Below are 13127 nucleotides of genomic sequence, written 5' to 3'. Positions count from 1 at the left end.
CAGGGGAGGGCATTCAGAACCTCTCTGACGTTATGAAGTCAGAAGATAAGGTAGCTCCATCAATGTTTACAGGGCTCTTCTTCATGATGGGTGAAAAGTATCCATGCCACACCTCTTTCAGGATGAACAAGGTAAAGAAAAACCACACCAAGGCTTCAGTGAATGCCTTAAAGTTAGCAGCATTAACAGGTGGGACACAAAATTTTCTACAGTATGCCACTCTAGATGACAGTCAAAAACAGACCAAGAAGGAAATCAGCTTATGTCTGTAGTTGTAGGACCCTGCATAGGAATTATTCGCTGAAAGTCTTAATGTCAGACAAAAAAAACCCAAACACTTTCAGTAAAAATGGTCATTGTTTTGAACAGTTGAGTGTCGAAAAGAAATCCAGACACAAAGTGAGGGCAGCCTAGACTAGTTTTAACCATGTGGCTAGACACAAAAGATCATATCTCAAAGAAGTTGTGGAGAAACAATGAAAAAGGTTAACATATAACCCAGATAAAGATCTGGGGAGAAGGCAGAGATGACAGGCTGAGAGAGACAGGAATGTAGTAAAAAGGCTTTCCTCACAATTTCCATAGCTTTCTTCAGTGCCCCTTCTCAAAAATGTAATGCAGTTTCTCATGTTGTCTATTGCAAAAACAACAGTTGCAGAACAGTTGATCTCTATTGGAGCAATCAAGTTTCTGTCTTCAGCATGAAGCTAAGCTTCTATGCACACCTTTAGCAGAAAATTTATGAACTCTCCTTAGGAAGTGTGGGATGAAATAGGTTCCTCTTTCCTGAAACTGAAATAATTCTATTGTTAATTTATTGTCATCTACAAAGAGCAAAAACTTGCATTTCCTTTCCTAGTCTCACTGAATACTTTTGAATTGAGTCAATTTCAATACCTCAGAAAGAAAGAAAAACATCCTTCAGTTTCCTTTTGCTACTAAGCCAAATAATTCCTGGTTGATTAAACTTTGAAAGAAAAAGCGGGAAGAAGGGGTTTCAGAAGAGAGGCCGTCCACACAGGTGAGCGCCCTTCTTTTCCTTAAATTACTTCCCGTATCTGGGCACTGAATTTCTATCACAAGCCACTCCATACATAAGAGCACCACAGTGCTGCTTCAAATCAAGATATAATACAGGCAGGATAATGCGAAGAGCTAAGATTCATGTCAGTTTAGTGTTTACACAAACAAACCAAATGCTGTTAGAGTCCTAACAGCTACCTATTCCCAATACCTCAAAATTAGGAGGACACTGTAGGAACAGACAACAAACAATTCAGTGACTGCATGTCCCAAACACTCAGTTGGAATCCAAATGTTTTCATACCATTCACAAACACTGTCTATGTGCAGATCTCATTCCTCAGAGCGTACACTCTTAGGTTCTCCTAGATGCACTTTTCCCTTTCTCCCTCTCCCTTGTGCAATTACAACAGAAGATGTCATTCAGCTGGGGGAGGGAGGGGGAGAAAAAGGAAGGAAAGGGTGGTGATTTGATGTTCCTATGCTAGCTTACCTCGTGCTCTGTCTCCACTGTTTTGGGCTCCCCTCCTAGTAAATAAACAGTGCCTGCCTCTTGTATCTTATCACATCATTTCCAAAGAGCAGCATGAACACCGGAGCAGTATCATCGCTTCCTTATTTCCACCTATCAAATTATGAACAGCATCTCTGTAGCTGACATGTTGGCAAAGCTAAGGTCCATTCTAAGTTCCAGTGCTGCTGGGAGACCTAAGAAAACACAAGCCAGGCTCCTCTGCCAGAGCTCATGCAAAAAGCCACTTCCTGGATTTACCAGTGGGAGCTTCCCCCTCCCCTCCTTTTTAAATGAAAGGTGAGATTATCCTTAGGATCTGCTACAGCAAAAGTACTCGCCCAGGAAAACTCTCTCAGATCACATTGACACTAGGAGTACCTCAGCAGTATCAGAACAGTCATACAGTATATTGGCAAAGCTGCATTTCACACCTATAAATTAATAACAGACCACAGTGTTAAGACAAGTCCTAACAGCACTCGTATACCTGAATCTGTGTGAGGACCTAACATAAAACAGACCATACCCCTGATTGACAGCTACACTGAGAAGATTTTAGAGTAGCCCTGGCCTGCACCCCAAGTGAAAGGATCCCCGCCCCCTCCAGCCCCAGGCTCTTAAGTTGTAGGTCAACTGGCAGAGAACAGATTCCTAAAACATCAGGGCTGTAAGGTGCATGACAGAAACAACTGCTAACCAACCTGTTACTACAGCTGCCTAAGCCTTCTCTACAGTATTAGCACAAAAGCCGTAACACCAAAGAAAGTCCACATACGGGCTCTGCTGTTGCTCTCATTTCCTGTGACACAGTTAAAAGAGTGGAAGTTTTCTGTCTCTACCAAAGAAAGACTGCAGCAGCACGGACAGTCCTCCCTCTCCCTTTACCTACAGCTGCTCTGAACACTACTCAAAGACAGCCCTTGTCTTTGCAAAGGAGAAAAAAAAACCCTAATCCATTAATGGATTACTTAAGTGACTGAGAAGTCATTTTGCAATCCTGCAAAATGACAGGAGCACATCCAACTAAGGACCAATTATGCCTCACCTTCCTCCAAAAACAACATGGCATCAGCACTGTATTACCATGTGTGCAACAATAACTCAAGCTCTCTCATGGAAAAGTAGCAGCACACTAGTCTTTATCAAAGGAGACCTGCACCTGCAAAATAACTAAGATTTCTCATGTGAGGCATGTTTGCAAGATATTTGAAACCCAGAGAGGCAAGAAAGCTTAGAATAAAATGTCATCCTGACCTCAACCAGCTGTGTTTAGGTTTACTCCAGGAATATAGTCACATACTATTTACAGATCCTTTCTTAATACATAGGATTAGTATTCAAATTTATTGAAAATGGAAATTCAGATACATGTCATTCATAATCAGCATAACTATTAGTTATTTTTTCTGCAAAAAATACTTTAAAATAACTGCTAAAAGAAAAATCTTTATGGTGTCCTGTAACATTTCAGAGGAGTTCCCCTGTCCGTTAATTTAAGAACTAAAGGATTTCCAACTTCACCAATTAGCTATAAGGCATACCTTCTAACTGTAATTTAAGATATGAATACAAGTCTAGTATAACTAGTTATATCCATCTGTATTCTTGGACACAAGCACTTTAGCAAGCTGCAAGCTACGTACAAACATATCTGTTTTCTTAACTGTAGCGTGACTTTTTCCTTTTCAGCTGCAGATGAATATGTTGTAGACTCTTGGCTAGTTTAAAGGGACACTGCCAACTTCAATCTAACCCTAAATCCAGTTTTGTGAAAGTAAGCTTTCACAGAATCTTAGATCAGTAGAAATATTCCCATGATTAAAGAAGTTAATTCCCATGCAGTGAGTTATTTTTACCAAACACATCCCTGCAGTACAACCAACCCATACACAATTGCTGAAAATGTGACAGCGAAAAATAAGTAGAATAAGCACATTCTCTAAAAGAAACACAGAAAGAAGTATTAGCATAACTACTGGGAAAAGAAGTCTATTTCAACTAAGTTCTTAGTTATACACAGAAAATCTTGTTTACTGGGGTTTTTTAAGCTCGGTTAACTTGTAGCTTTCAAAGTTTGTAACTAAAATGGACTAACTAATGAAATAAATGAACTAACAGATAGTTAGTTTCTGTATATACAGATTGTCCAGCAAGAGGCTAGACGTGTATTTGTTCAGCTTCCCCTAAACCCTCTACACTAGAACCAACCCAGTCCATTTAAAGTGCAGAATAACCAAGAACCCTAATTTTAAGCCTTAGGTCTAATGCTCAAAGAGATTTCCCACAGATTCTTCAGTTTGTTAACCTTTCAAAGCAGTACAACAGAATCAACAAAGGAAGTGCCAATTTTTGTAGTGACAGACTTGGAAAGTATTCCTCCATCTCAACAAAAGTTATTGTCGATTGCTGCACAGCACTAACCTTAAATGGATGACTGCCCGAGGTAAGAGATGACTTCTTTGGAATATAGAATTAAGCTGTTACAGTGAATGCATAAGCAGGTTTTTATTATAATAAGAGAAGGAACCCTATGTTTAGAAGTAGTTACCCTTAAGTATTCTAACACCCTAAACTTAGGACAACAGGCTGCAGAGATTAAATCTGTATCATAATAAAAAAAAAAAAAAAAAGCAGAACAGGGACAGAAGTATGAGAAAGCTGGGCATCACTTGTACTAAACGTACCTAGAATAACAATACCAAGGCTAAACGCTTAGGTCTGCGAGACAAGCCGAAGTCTATATAAAATGAGGCCGGTATGTGCAATTTCTCTTGCGGGGGTGTCATAACCTCTCTGACGATGAAAGCACTGGGAGCACTTTATGACACTGTGGCAGTCACCGCTGTGAAGTCTACCCGCGGTGTAACGCAAAGACAGCCCGCACAGCGGCTATCTGCGATAAAGCTGAGGCAGAATCACGCTGCACCGAGGCACCCCGGTCTGACCCGGCCGGCGGGGCAGGGCGCTGCCGCGGGGCGCCCCCCACATCCCCCGCCCCCCGTCCAGCCGCCTCCAGCCCGACATGAGCTGCCCCGGTACCTTCGGCCGAGCCACCCCCCTCTAGTGAGGGAGCGCTCGGGGGTCCCCGGGGGTAGCCGCCCGGCCGCCACCTCCTCGTTCCTCCCCGTACACCGAGCCCTGTAATCGGGTGAGGGAGTCGGCAAGGACCCGCCGCCCAGCTGCGGGCCGCCCCCGGGGATCGGGTTTCGCGGCGGTGCCCTGCCGCCCTGCGCCAGCTGCCACCGCCGCTCCCCACGGGGCCGTGCGGCCCCCGCCCCGGCCCGGCGCCGCGCAGAGACCCGCGCTCCGCTGCCAGCGCCGGGGGCGCCGCGCCAGGCCGCTCCCGGGGCGATGCCAAGGGATGAAGCGGATCCTCCGCCGCCGCCGCCGCGGGAGACGCCTCCCCCCGCGCGGCGGCCACCCCACCTGCCGCACCGCGCCGCACCGGAGGCCGCCCTCCTCCCCTCCCGGAGACCTCGCCGCCGCCACCGCCGCACTTGCCTTCGCCTCATGCTGCTCTGGGGGCGGCGGTCGCGGGGCTGCCACGGCCCGAAGCGCGTCCTGCCGCGGGGGGCGCCGCGCTCTACCCGTCAGGCTGCCGAACGGAGCGGCCCGGCCCGCCGCGGGAGGGAGCGGGGGGAGCGAGTGAAGCGGCGGCGGGAGCGGCGGCGCGCGCACACCTTGGCAGCTACCGCCGCCTCAGCCCCGCCCCGCCCCGCGCGCGCGGATGGCGGTTGGCGGGGCGGGAGGAGAAGGAGCGCGCGAGGGCGAGCCCACCCTCGCACCGCCCCGCACCGCCCTCCCGTTCCCTCAAAGCGGTACGCGGGGAGGGCGGCGGGAAGCAGAGGAGACAGCCGCCGGGCCCACGGCGCTATGGGGGGGAAGAGAAGCGACGACAGCAACGGGGACGCAACAACAAAAGGCCGCGGTTCTCGCCCCCAGCAGCCCCTTCACGCTCTCGGCTCCTCCCCCGCTCCCCGGCAATGGTACGCTCCCAACCGCTCGAATCGCACAAGGCCGGGCGGGGATTGGCCGCCGAGGCGGGGCCGGGGCGCGCGCGCCAAAGGGCGACTGGCGGAGCGGCGATGAAAAAAGGGGCGGGGCGAAGCGGCAACCGTTTAAAACGCCCCCGGGCGGGGCTGGGTGTTCGCGTGCGGGGCGGCGGGAGCGCGCGGGGAGGGTCGCTGAGGTGCGTGCAGGTCCGTTGGGGCGCGCGCGGAGGGCCCCGCCCGCCGCGAATCAGAGCTCTGAGGGGCGGGAGGCGCCCCGTGCGTTCCCCGTACGCCGCTCCTGTCGCACCTACCCGGGCGGAGGCCGTTACCCGCCTCCTCGAGAGGGCGAAACCGAATGTTGCCCGTTCGAGGTAAAACTGCTGCCGAGCGGAATCCTGAGGAGGATTAACCCCCGCCCCAGCACACGGTGACGGCAGCCCTCCCAGAGGAGGCGAGAAGGGCCCTCTCACAGGCCGGGGCAGCCGAAACCGTCGGTGCCGGCAGACAAAGCGCTGGCTTTCAGCGAGGCTGCTGGCGCAAGCAGAGGTTTGCACCCGGGAGTTCCATGCAGGCTTCGTGTGTAAACGGAAAACGCTGCTGAAGCCAAGCACGGGAGAGATAGAATGTAAGAAACCGGCAGGAGAAAGGTGGTGAATCAGATCTAAAAATGTCTGGAGAGGCGCTTGTAAAATCATCATGAGAAAGAGCTAAATATATTTTTGGTTCGGGGTTGGCTGGGGAGAAGCTTGGAACTGTGGTCATAGCAACTCCTCCTGTTTGGATCCTGCTGCGTTCAGGAAAATAGCTCATTGCCTGTGTGCTCTGCGCAATGAACAAAATCACACCAGATGAGTGCCTGCTCCCATTTTCCTTGTCTCCTGCTAATTGAGTCAACTTGAAAGACCCAAATATTGACTAATCCATCAGGTTATGCTGAGGTAATAGTATAGGTACTGAATCAACAGGGAAATGACAAATCCCGGTTCTTCAAGAAAGTACTGAGAGCAACACAGAAATGCTTAGGGTGTTCATGTAGGCATATATATACACACACACATGTATGCACATCTGTTTAATTTTTTAATGCTCTCAGAAGCCACTGGTTACTGACTGAATGTATCTGAAGTAGCAGTCAAGAGCACTGTAAATTCAGCATATACATACACCCACATGTCTGTGGGCATACATATATACATGTTTGTATACTGTTTATATATAAATGTTTAATTTCTATCTGTACACTTTAGTATGTATAAGCAGTGTGTGCATGCATGCTGTCTTTGCTACGCTCAGCTGAGTGCCCTTGAATTCTCCAGCCAAGGGAGCCAGTCGATGTGCACCTGAGTACAGCAGGAAATGCAAACCAATACAGAAGGACTGTGAATGACCCAGGGATTAGGAATCAAGTACAAACCCAGGATAATATCATAATAGCAATGGTAATATAAAGTACACCAGTTTTCCTTTAAATAGGCCTCTCCAGCTGAGCTAATTCAAACACCTTTCACATCCAGATCCATGTAGTCCCAATGTCCTACCAAAGCCAGTCTTCCAACCCTAGCTTAAGAGAAGTTTTGATCTCCATAGTCTATTAGGGATTTTGGCATGAAAAGCAGTCAAGTACTACAATAAAATACAGGATTAAAAAAAACCAACAAAACAAAAATAGATATCATTCACAAGAGATGCATAAAATGAGCTTGTGACATGTCTGAGGGAATTCTTACTACAATGTGGTGTGACAAATATCAGCCAGAAGTGCACAATTCCCAAATCACTATCTATATCCCTGTCTGAGAACAGATGGAGGAAAGCCTTTAGCTGATCTAAACTTGGCTCGGCCCACCCTGTTTACTGATGGAGTTTCCATGAGCATAGAAAGTAGAGCTACTGCTTGCCATCGCTTGAGAGCTGCAGCCTGCTGATTCAGTTTACGTGTTGGAAAAGCTGGCAAAGTCACCTGTCCTTACCTGAGCAGATGCACAAAGTCATGCACATATGAGTGCCAAAGGGCAGTGAAAGCTCCAGTCAATGGGTATTTCTGCCTTTGAAGTCAGTGAAGGTCACTGACGTGGTAGCTCTTTGCAGGGGAGGCAGCAGCCTGTAGTACCTGTTGATAGCCAAGACATCGAGGGGTCCTCCTCTACAAAGATGCAGGTTGAGGATGTGTTAGATTATTGGAAAATGAAAGCAGACGGAGGTAAGGGTTTACATACAGTCATATGGGAGACATTTTTAAATGTTCTCAAAAGGGCCAATGCGTACCGTGTGTCCACTGATTACCGGCTAAGCACTCTGCCTCCGAACAGTCAGGAGGAGGGCTGTCAGTTTAACAGTAATTTTTGTAAAATGGTAATAAGGACCCGAATAATTCCCATTAGGGAATGCACTCTAGCATGAGGCTGCCTATGGCATCCACAGCAAGACTTGTACATCTTGGCTTGATGTTTTGGAATCCAGCACCAGAGAGGCTTAGTCATATGACAGGGTTATTTGCATCATTATGCTGTTAGATTCCCAGAGGAGTTTTCACAATGCAGTGTAAGAGGAAGGGTTCGAACAAGTGGAACTAAAGCAAAAACAAAGCACTATACTTCCTTTGCATGTCTCTTTTCACTGCGCCCACGTGGTGTTCAGAGTGGGAGGAGGGTGGAAGGCAGTACTGTACAGAACTCCAGGCTAATAAAGCGCACACACAAAAACAAGGGGCTGCAACATCAGTACAAAATGGGCTAGTTTGTATAAGCAAGCTAAGACAGCTGAGATCCTGCATCACAGCCTAGTAGAAGACTGATGTTCCAGGCTGGTGATGAGCAAGGTAAGCCCATTGCTGTATCTTCTCTGAGGACTTTACGGAACTGCTGGTTTGCATTGGGTCAGGTAACAGTCACCTCACCCCATCCAAGCGGTGATTCCCTGTGAATGAGTGCCCGCAAGCACTGTAAAACTGTGGGCCTGGCACTCGAGAAGTCACCGCTAGTAAGCAGAGCAGCCATTGAAGCAGCAGTCCCAAACCAACCCAAGGAAAAATATTGTGGTTGAAGATTCAGCTTTTAAAAGGAGGTGAGCTGCTACTGCTCAAAATAAGGTTAGAGCATAGTACCATGTCCCATTTTGAAAAATCAATATACAAAAATGAGGCCTGCTTTTTTAATATATTCTGCTTCCAAAAGAAATTATTGAAGGTTCGTAAGGGCCAGGTGCTGCTCCAAGTTAGACAAGTATAGCAAGCAAGGCAAGTTACAGAATAAAATCCAAGAAAGTTTTTGGTATCTCCATGATATCAAAGCTATTTTCACAGTAAAAAGGGCCAAGGAATCTTGACTTCTCTTCTGACGACCTTCCAAGGCTCTGAACTTGCCAGGTGCATGACTGCTCCTGTGGGATATTGTAATCTCTTTAAAAACCAAGAACAGCAAATTCCACTGGAAGCATATTGTCCTGGAGCAGAGTCCCCACATCTGGAATTAACAAGTGAAAACACAGCAAGTGGATTTTCAAACAAGGAGGTGATCACCAAATTACAGGGCTGGAAGGGATACTGAGAGGTCATCTAACTCCATCCCTGTGAAAGCATTTCTGTTCCATCTGTTTTACCCCTTAAAGACCTCCCCAGTGCTGCAGACACCATGGACTATCCAGGCGAGATGTTCTTTTCTCATGATTCACTCTTCTTGCCTTTAGAAAGTTTTCCCTAATGATTAACCTGGATCTCTTTTACCATCATTTGTATCTACTTCTTATCCTACCCATCACAAAGAAGATATGTTCCTCTTGCTCCTGCAACAGCCTTTTAGATGCATGAAGATTTATCATGTCACTTGTTATTACATTCCCCAGACCTAAAACTCCATTTCTTCTTGCCTGTCCTCCCAGGTTACATTGTGAGACCTCTGGTGATTCTTGATGTTCACCTTTGGCGGCTCTCACAGACTCACTTTAGTCCATGTCTTTCCTGAATTTCCCTGAGCAGGAACAGCACACAGCGTGTTCCCAGTTGAGGTCTTACCGGTATGATGCAGAATGGAAGGAGCACTTGGTGTGTTCTGCAAACATCCCTCCTGTTTATACGTCTTAGCATGACGTTTACAGCACCAGAGATTTCTTTTGCTTTTGCTGTCCACATATGTGTCAGTTTTTGTAAAAGCCAAGGCCACAACATGAAACCAAAGTGCCACTGAACCATCTGAGATGTTCTCCGTTAACCATAACTCTTATCTTAGGTATCCAAGTGTTTCTGCTAAAAGTCACTGCATTTAAATTGCTACCTGCTGGAGGCAATTTAATTGGAGATCTCCTTGATGAGTTATAGTCTTATTTGCTGATACTCACATCTACTTGGACATCTAGAGCTATTTCTTTTTAATGTAAAAGTAATCTGTACACAAATCAGCAGCTGAACGCTTCCAAAAGAAGAAATGTTCCCATAAGAAACTGAAGGACAGCAGAGAAAGTCAATTCTACAGAAGTCTTAAAATTTGCTGTCTTCTGCATCAGCTGTAACCGTTAGCAGGAAAAGTTATCCAGTTCTTGAGAAAACATAGAGCTGACTTCCTAAGCAATAACACAGGTGTTCAACTTGTGTTTGAAATACAAGACTGAAGTCATCAGCCACCTGGCATTCTCCTGGTGCAAATGGCTTATGCAGTGCATAAGCATTTGAATAACTGTAATATTCATAAAATGGTAGCATTTAACTCCATTCCGCCCCCCCTGAACACACACGCACACACTAATCTGGAGTGATGTTGTGTGCAGCGGTGGGAGCTAGGTTCCGAATAAATTGCTGGTGTTTTATTACAAGAAAATCAATATACAAGACTAAATCACTTGAAAAAACTACCTATTGGCTCACGAAAATGAAAGTAGAAAGTTCTCTAGGTAAAAACTTCTCCAGTTCAACAGGGAAATAAAAGCCAGCCCATCATATCCAGTAAACTTTGATCACGTAGAAAAATGTTTCTAATCCTTCAGGATAAGAAAATAAGCTTTCAGATAGGAACTAATAAGGGAAGTTTCTCTGGGGCTACATGCAAATCTGCTGAGTGTTCAGTGTAGACTTAAGCATTCGGGAGCATTTTAGGAATAAGAGAGTCTCCAGGTCTGTACATTCACACTGTAGATAATTTCGCCGTTCACAGATTTTCCAAGCAGTAAAATATAAAATTGCAGCTGGGTTTGCTGCGATGACTCAGGACTGTGGGCATACAAGAAGCTAATGAGAAACACATAACTTTCACTTCACCATACTGTAAATTTTTAGGTAGAGGTAACCCAAAACAAAGGCTACAAAAGGACAGAAAACTCCCTCCCCAAACTGTACAGTAAGCTAAGGGCTGGGAAGAGTAGCCCAGCTGAGTCTGACTTCACGCTTCCTTTAAGAACAACAGCAGCTCAGGTGTGTACAGAGGTGCGAGATCATCTAAAGCAGTAAGATGAGTGCTTTTCAATTAGCAAAATATAGATATGCAAGAACACGACCATACCCAGCTGAAGTACTATTACACTGTTGCCATACTATGTAATTGATGTATAAAACAAAAAAAAAGAAGTACAGCATTTCCTTGTACTCAGATACTCCCGGAGAGCGACTGAAGGAATGGATTTAAATGTACCTTGGTGAAATTTAATAGAGAAAAAGTCTTGTGAGGTTGTCATTGAGACACTTCATTGGTTCTTCACCTAATTTGGGCTATACAAATTCTGCACAGGAGCTGCCTGTGGAGGGCTCCCCCTGGGACTGATTTACTCCAGGTAGTATGCATTAAGGTCTAAAAGGCATGTTTACTATTTTAAGTTTGGATTAGGGGAGAGCCTGAGCTATGTTTTGTATACTTGCTTTTAAAGCAACAGCTTTTTACTCCAAGTGTGTAGACCAGCTCCCTTGTGGTGGTGTCTAGAAATAACCAACAGCCCCAAATCTCAAATAGGTCTGGAAGTTTTCTTCAAACTCTTAACTTACTCATGGTTAAGTTTCTCTACCAAAAGGTGGCCCTGGTTGAGGGCCTTACTGCTTTTCTAGTACTTTAAGATATGTCCTTTGACAAGCAGTAGAAAAGACTCTACCTGTGTCCCATCCAAATTCATCACTGTTTAGAGAAGTATTAATAAAAAGGGGAAAGTAAATCAATGAAGTCACTTTATTGATCCTGAGAATGTGGAACTACTATTAATAAAACATGTTGATGTTGTTTTATGGATAGGTCAAAGTCCTGATAAGGGTGTGTTTGTCATTCTAATTTATGTGCAGTTTCATCAACAAAGTATTTGTTATTGCAGTATTGTATTTATTCATCTCCTGTTTTCCTCCCCCACAGCCAGAACATCTGCTAAACATTTCTGAATCTAAGCTTGTTGGGATAGGGCCCATTACTTTTACATATTTATGAACTGTGCGGTACACTGGCATTCATTCAGCAAAGGCTGCTTCCCGAGGCTCATGCGCGAATGACATAAACCGGTGTGGGTTTATGTGCAAGAGGTCCACATGTGCAGGGGTCACCGAGGGGGCTGGAAAACCAGTTACATGCAGGAGTACTTAAGCTCCACTGCTGCAGAGGAACAGAACTATCTGCTAATACTTGAGTGATGCAGGAACACACAAAAAAAAGGAAGAACAGGTATTTATGGTGTCCTAAGGAATTGTAATGAAAAGTAATGGGATAAAATTGAATGAAAAGAATTTGTATGTGAATCCAGAAACATCCTCTATCAAGAAAATATTTTCAAGTCTGGACAAACAGTCCAAAAAAGCAAAAGCTGCTATGTGTGTTTGTTATAACAGACTGGACAAAGCAGAACACAGAACTGGTTCTGGGGGTGGAAAAATGAACAAATAATTCATTTCTGATTTCTGTTTTTCTTCTGTTGTAGCCTGGCCTCTCATGCCAACACTCACACAGGCTCAGCTTTATGCTATTTACACACTGGAGGGAGTGTATTCTGCCGTTATTGTGCAGAGAACTTACACATGTGACTCCCATTACCATGAACAGAAGCTATGTTCATAAATTGCCCTTGTGTGCCTGGACTGAGCAGACCTGTCCCTATTTGCCTTTCCGGCTGGATTGCAAACAGTGCATTTCCAAAGTCAAGGTTGTAAGATTTTCAAACCTCGTGAGAAAGAACGTGGTCCATCTCCTCTCAACTGTGAGAGCCATCCATGCTTCAAGGATCATTTGTCTGCCTAAATCCATGCCAGCAACAGAGCACAAGCACAATCACAGCCTAGTAGTCTTAATGAGATTACAGCCAGAGATGCCCCAGTGCTGCTGTCTGGCCAAGGAACAGAACAAGCACCAAATTCATCTGGAGAAAAGAAAAATCTCCTTGGCTTTCACGTCATCAGGCTGCAGGTTGATCGAGATTTCAGGTCTACTGTGTACAAGATCCCTTTAATTTCTTTTTCCTTATATTTATTTTTGCAGAGGATTATTATATTTTACAAAGCAGCATATTCTTCTCACGTATCTCTAGATTTAATTAATATTTTTCAGGTGAGAATTTAAAACTGATGATCATCGTGCTCTGTAGCACAATTACATTTACAGATGCCTATTGTTAGCCATGATAGATTGATCTCACCCATGGCTTTTGTA

General features: G+C 45.4%; 1 protein-coding gene across 10 annotated transcripts in view; it reads right to left on the bottom strand.

Moving 5' to 3' along the window:
• The window catches only part of MICAL3 (microtubule associated monooxygenase, calponin and LIM domain containing 3), a 166621-nt gene extending 161442 nt beyond the window's left edge, over nucleotides 1-5179 (bottom strand). For 5 of the 10 annotated variants that reach the window (XM_063359166.1, XM_063359158.1, XM_063359184.1 and 2 more), the window contains exon 1: nucleotides 5039-5178. The gene's annotated coding sequence lies outside the window, so the exon portion shown is untranslated. Of the gene's footprint in view, nucleotides 1-5038 lie in introns of all 10 variants that reach the window. The other 5 variants (XM_063359212.1, XM_063359149.1, XM_063359125.1 and 2 more) reach the window with 2 other exon arrangements.
• Nucleotides 5180-13127: the final 7948 nt, after the last annotated feature.

The sequence above is a fragment of the Chroicocephalus ridibundus genome, chromosome 1, assembly GCF_963924245.1.
Source record: "Chroicocephalus ridibundus chromosome 1, bChrRid1.1, whole genome shotgun sequence".
In the NCBI taxonomy this organism is placed as follows: Eukaryota; Metazoa; Chordata; class Aves; order Charadriiformes; family Laridae; genus Chroicocephalus; species Chroicocephalus ridibundus.
Note: the sequence above shows the minus strand (reverse complement) of the source record. Positions and strands in the feature narration are given on the sequence as shown.